Consider the following 6,655-nt stretch of genomic DNA (forward strand, 5'->3'; position numbering starts at 1 on the left):
TTTTGGCGGCTCGGTCTGCGGTTTTAGATAGAGGCCAGCAAATTGGGGGTCTGTTTTGGTCCGCCGATTTTTCCGCCTCGGAGGGTACACTTATTTCCGCCTCACCTGCTATCTAAAAACGAGGCGGCAATTTTCCCGGCCTCTGCGTGAGGTGGGCGGAGGTGTCCATGACCTGCACTGTTGTGCGACCTGCAGCCGGGAAGTTTTAAAACCAAGAAACAGCTGATCACATAAGTCAGTCCATCATTTCATCCGAGGACATTAAGATGAGCAACTGGACAGTGGTTGAGATCCAGGAGATGCTAGCATCTCCTCTGTCTCTGTAGCTGTTTGGTTGTGTTAGCTTGTTGTTGTGTCGGCAAGCTAAGGACGGTCGCTACTTTCAAATTAAAAGACCCCCGCTAAGAACCCAGTTCTAAACTCCAATGGGGTGCAATGTAAAGCTCTTATTTTGAAGACAAATTCATTGTCATTGTTCACAGCCCAACCTCGAGCTTCATGTCACATCACATGTTTATGCCTACCTCAGAGGCGGCTTTAAGAAAAGGAGGAATATTACGCCTCCATTTTAGAAAGACAGGCCAGCACATTGCCATCCTTACCTTGGAGCAAATGTGCCACCTTTTCTATAATTTTTCAATGCATTTCCCATGAGCTCTAGCGCCCACTGTCGTGAAGACGTTTGTCTGGCCGGCGCGTGTAGATTTGTTTTGGAAACGTCGGAAAGACGACGGGACTTGCTTTGAAAACTTTTTTTTTTTTTTTTTTAGCAGCTATCTGCAGCGTGCATATGGACGAGGTAATGTGTCTATTTGTATTTCTACTTAATATAATATGCCGCCGGTGAAACAAAGTAATGCTGCTGTTGCACTGCAATTTGCCAGCTATATATATTACCCACGGTGCTACAGAGCTAGCATTACAGCAAAGTCACAGTGATTGTGATGGATGTTTTGTTCTAAGTAAGAAACTGAATCAATTATAATGACAGAGGATATTACCGATGCATTGTTGCAGGTCGACTGGGCTGAAGCATACACACAGCTGAAATGGATGCGTGATCTAAGACGTTTGTTGTCGTTTTCACGAGTGTAGTATCAAGAGCTAATCTAGTGGTAACGTTAGCCAGCTTTGTTGTAACAACATAAATTAATGTATTGCTGTAAACTACGTCCCGCATTACATTTCATAAATGAAATAAAATTTACAAACCTGTCTAGGAGGAATCGGGTGAATTCTGGATCCGACCCTCCCTTCAAGCCCCGCAACTCTCTCCATCTCTCGAAGGAATCGCCAGTGTTTATCCGTGTTTTAGCCCTAGCTCGATCGGATTCCCTCTTGGCCTTTCATTGGTCTTCGGTTCGAATTCTTTTTCTTTTCTTTGTCTCATTATCAGGCATGACAAAAGTTTTAGCTCGGTTAGCACTGGCTAGCGTAGCAACAAAACAGCTATGCCGTATCCTGAATGTCGTCAGTTCCGGTCTGACTGCCGTAAATCGCTTCGTCAGTGGTCCGACCCGACCAATGACTTTCAGAGGTATAGAATTAGACTACTTAGAAATAGCGTATCTTCACACTGATGGGCTCATTTGCTGTTGTAGGTAACAGAGACACATCAGCAGAAACCAGAGACTTTTGCATATCCAGTTAAAAACTCCGTACAGGGGCTTTAAAGGAAACATATGCTCTTTTTTTTTTTACTGCCAGACAATGCTTACACACTTTAATGCTCAAAAAACACATCAGTTTTTCCATACTGTATTCCCCCTCTGTTTTATCTCCTGTCTCTTAAAGGCCCCTCCTTCCAAATACCAGGGTCTCCACTGATTGGTCAGCTTGCACATGCCTGAGCCAGCACCGCTAACAGCAACAGACTAGTTTTACAAAAGTAAATCTTACATGCCAAACTAGCTGCTAGGCATAAATTATGCGAAATGTGTGACGTAGTGTGATGTCACAAGGTAACAGAACTAAAGGCAGGACTACTGACGAGGCGTTTCAGGAACAGTGTTCTCTGTGGGAGAGAGGAGCTTCTGTTGGTGCAGACTTTGACCTTTTTAACTTTTAAGACCTTATCCATGCACAAGAACTGATACAAAACACTGAAGGAAAGGAACAAACAAAAAAGAACACAAAAGGTCTTCTTTAAAATACTATTGTTGTCACCACAATTGAGCTGTAAATTGTCCCTAAATCTCCTTAAAAACATCCAGTGGTTCCAGACTTACAAATGCTTTGACACAGAGCCTCTAACCCCACGTCCACCTCAGGACAGGAAAGTCAGGTCAGTCACACGTATGTAATATGAATGGCTCAGGTGAAATGACAAGTGTTGTTTTTTTGAGACTTTTCATCGACAGACAAGGCTAAACTGACAGTCGTCCCTGTAGAGAAGTCCTTCCACATTGACAGAAGTGGTGAGCTTTGAGGCCCGATGTGCCATCTTTTGTCCCTTTGTTATCTTAGTCATTGGAAATAAACAAGGTATTCATGACATTCAAGTGCCCACTTACTGACTCTTACCGATTTATTGAAGGCAGCATCTCTTCCCGCGCCCAAGGTCAATAGTCACAGTGCGCTCAATGCCAAATTACAGACACAAGTACACAATAGCGGCAACAGCTGCAAGCAGCCGTCTGATTTGTGAGGTTGTATCCACACTGCCTTCACAGCTTCCTCTCGGCTGTCAAGTAGATGTTATGTAACCCACCGAATGAGAACATTTTAGCATTCGCCGCTAATTTGCGGTAAGGCGACCCCACATCCATGACTGTCACTTACTGACGTCAGTCTGTCAGCTCCGCGAAACATCTGTAGCACTTGGACAAAGCCTCTGTCGGGGTAATTTTTCCAGTTGTTGGAAAATCACTTACATTGACAGAAATGACAAGAAAGAGAATTCGGCACTTAGCTTTAATCAGGAACTTCTTACACTGAACGGATGTTTTAAAAAAAAAAAAAAAAAGACTTTGTGTTTCTCGTTGTTACAAGCACACCGCATACAGACCGCCAGGCGATGCGAGGCAGATGGTGAGATGGTTTGAATAACCCAGTGTTCCCTCGCCACGTTGAGTGCGGCCACCTCGTTGACACGTTCATGTATGCACGGTCATATATGTATGTAAACTTTTTTTTGTTGAGTATGTACAGCATACGTGTCGTGTGTAATGGCGAAAGGAGTTGGTGTCCCATCGGTCACTCTGGACTCTGCTTACATATTGAGTGGTTTAACATCTGCCAGTGCATTTATAATGTGTCAGATGTTGCGTAATCAAACTGGAGAAGAGGTGGCAGGAGCCTCACTGAGCATTTTTGTGTTACAATGGCAACAGCTGAAGAAGCATGTTTATTTGGAATAGTTGGAGAGAGGATGTGCTTGGACGCGATTAGCGGGGGCCGTCCTGTAACAGGTAATCGAAACTGTCTGTGTCACGCCTTCCGTTTACGTTCATTTTTCATGCAGAGTCTTTGAAAGCTGCTGTTTGTCCGTCAGCTACATGCTGAAAAGAAGATTACATAACAATTCAATACAAGAGCAGCCTCTACTGCTGTATTATTATTATTACAAAATTGAACAACACCTCCAGCATGCATGATAAATACATTTTTATTTTGAGAGTCTGAGGCACAAGTCAACACTTGCTGTGTGTTTACCATCGCCTGTACATGCATTGTGTACGTACTGTTCCCATTCATTCGCTGCAAGTATAACATATCAACACACACTGTGCTGCATATTGTGTGTCCCTGCTAGCCAAGTTCTCACAGTTACAACACTTTGTTGCTCTGACCTTGACAGGAATGTTTTCCCAAGGACTGTCTGTACTCCACAGGGAACGGACTGGAAATGAAGAACATACCACCTGTCAATATGAAAACGCACTGCAGTTGCAGGTTTGCCTTCAGATGCATGTTGATTTTGCCATCCACGATCAGAGAGAGAAACAGCTGCTGCTGCTGTGACGCCTTCACCACCTGATGGGACGCCTTGGATTTTTCATTTGTGTCTCTGTTTACGCACCAAGTTCGGCAAGTCAAACAAAAAACACCTATCTCACAGGATGAATCAGTTTAATGATGTGATGGCCGCACCTCTTTTGTCTTTGTTTTGGGGTCGCAGGTGCCGATAAGTGCAATGTCGTCATTCACTGAGAACACCTCAGATGAGCCATTCCCTGACCTCATCCCGATCTTTAATTAGTCGCTCTGTAACAAATTCACCTGGCCTCCTCCTCTGCTCCCATCATTATAATTACAGCTGCTGCGGGGGTTTGTCACTTGATTGTAGAGATTTTGTTACGCAACAAGAAGATGATCTGTCCTGTGAGGGCTGGTCGCCTTTTCCCGACCGAGGTATTACAGCGTATGCAGCCTACAGATATGCAATATGTCACCACAGCTGTAGGGACACTAAGAGAGGAGGACGGATGGAGGAGGAGGAGGGAGCAGCGTGAATGTTATTGTGTGACTTTAAAGTATATAAGAGCTCAGAGCATCATATAATGAAGTTGGATATGATTTATTGGTGCATTGCAAGATATAGAATGAATGGCAAATATGTGTATGGCTGTATCAAGGTGAGGCAAACGTCGGAGCTCATGTCAGATATGAGAGTCGGTTTGAATTTGGGGACGCCTGGCAGCAAATGTCAGCGCTGCTCTCAGTCGCCAGAGTGTCACTGAGCCGTTGTCGTTTGTGTCTACACATCAGAATGAATTGCAACAACTCAATTTTATACTGTTTGGCTTTGTTTACATGTGGCGGACCCCTGCCACCTTTCTAGTTTCGAACAGTGTTCTGGGGACTTGATTTTCCTATGAGAAGAGCTTGTTTATTCAGTAATGGAGAAAAATATATATATTTCTGAGTTTGTATCATAAAAATAAATACAATTCTGACTTTGAATCAATTCTTCAAAACTACATAATGCCCCTTTAAGCCTTTTCGAACACGTGGCCATGAAATAAAACAAGCCTTCGTATGAACATTATCCAGCTCAAACTATTCTACCATTAAACGACTTGAGGTTGTCACCTGACTTCTTACATTATATTTGAAAATCCTTTTGTTTGTTTATTTCCAACTGTATAACGTTTGATCACGTGATTTTTGCAGTGGTATACTGTAAATACTGCATGTACTGCATTCATATTCATGGTGTCCTTGTCACAAATATTAATGCAAACACACATCAAAATAAACGCTCATCCGTCCATCCACCACCCGTATCTGGAGCATGCGAGAGTTAAAATGTGTTCTTTAATGCGCGCACAAGATGTACCATAACAATTAGCAGCCCGGGTTCATAATGAGCTGTAATTATGCGCCATACATGCGACGACACCTCGTTTAAATCATCGTGATGACATGCACGATCACTCCCTGGCCACAGATCGCGCTCCTGGCACATCTCTGCGAATGGGATCACTCGAGCAAAACACAATTTCATACTTTTATAACACATTTGCATTCATTTTCGTAACGGGTGAACAATGCACACATGTATCTATTCAGGCACGCACCGTGATAAAAAAAATACATAAAACATTTATTTTGTAGATTCAAATCGTAAGAAAAAAGGGAAGTAATGTAAAAATGTGCACATCCTGTGTCTAAATGGAAGTATAATTGATAGTCTAGGAGAAAATAAATCACTAAACCTCTTGCTGTACTCATTTCTGTCCTTGGTTATCACTTTACCCCATTCCCACTGTGACACTCACCTTCTAATCCAATTATATAATCAAGAACACAACATTTTGCCGGTGTTATTAACATTAGCAAGGACTATGTAGGACAATGCAGTTGCTGGAACATACGCAGGAGTTTCAGCCATGGCGGCAGCTGTGATGGTTATCCAAGACACAGACACCCTCGGCACAGCTAGAGACAAGGGCGCACCTGCCCCCTCGTACAGACCCCCACTGGTGTACGTGTTATTGTCGGACCCGGTGACAATAACCAGGTCACATAACAAGTGAATATAGAGAATTTCATTAGTGTGTTAGAGGATTAGTGGTCAGAATGAGCACCGTGCTTCACCTTCCTGTTACAAAAGTTTGATGAGTGTTGGAAGGATGTTAATCTCAGCTATCCACTTTACATTAACCTTCTGGTTCAGTAAAATTATTATTATTATCAGTGTATTGTGTATCTTTGAGACTGCTTGCATGTGTCCGTCAAAGTTGGAGAGAAGTGTGTTTTCTTTTTTCTTATATAAATAGTGAAGCAAGACAAGCTGCACTAGGAAAGTCGACAGAACCAACATGTTAAGTGATGTCTGTTACTGTGTTGGCTCTGAAACAGCCAGAAGGGAAACAGGGGAAAAAATGAAAACAAAAAATAAACTATTATATGATATAAAATATCTAAAAAAAATTTGTAAGTCTGTAAAAAAGAAATCCATTTCTTGTTCGTATTTTTAAATGTGCCACACATTATTTCCCTTTACGTATGACTGATCAACTTTTAGCCATGGTAAAAAATAAATAAATAAATGAATACAAATAATTTTAAAAAAGCTAAAGAGATGCGATATTTCAGTTTTTCCTTTTTAATAAATTGCCAAAAATGTATAAAATTCTGTTTCCGCTTGGTCGTTATGGTGCACTGAGTGTAGACTGATGAGGAAAAATGAATAAATAATTAAAAATAC

The sequence above is a fragment of the Sparus aurata genome, chromosome 23, assembly GCF_900880675.1.
Source record: "Sparus aurata chromosome 23, fSpaAur1.1, whole genome shotgun sequence".
Lineage (NCBI taxonomy): Eukaryota > Metazoa > Chordata > Actinopteri > Spariformes > Sparidae > Sparus > Sparus aurata.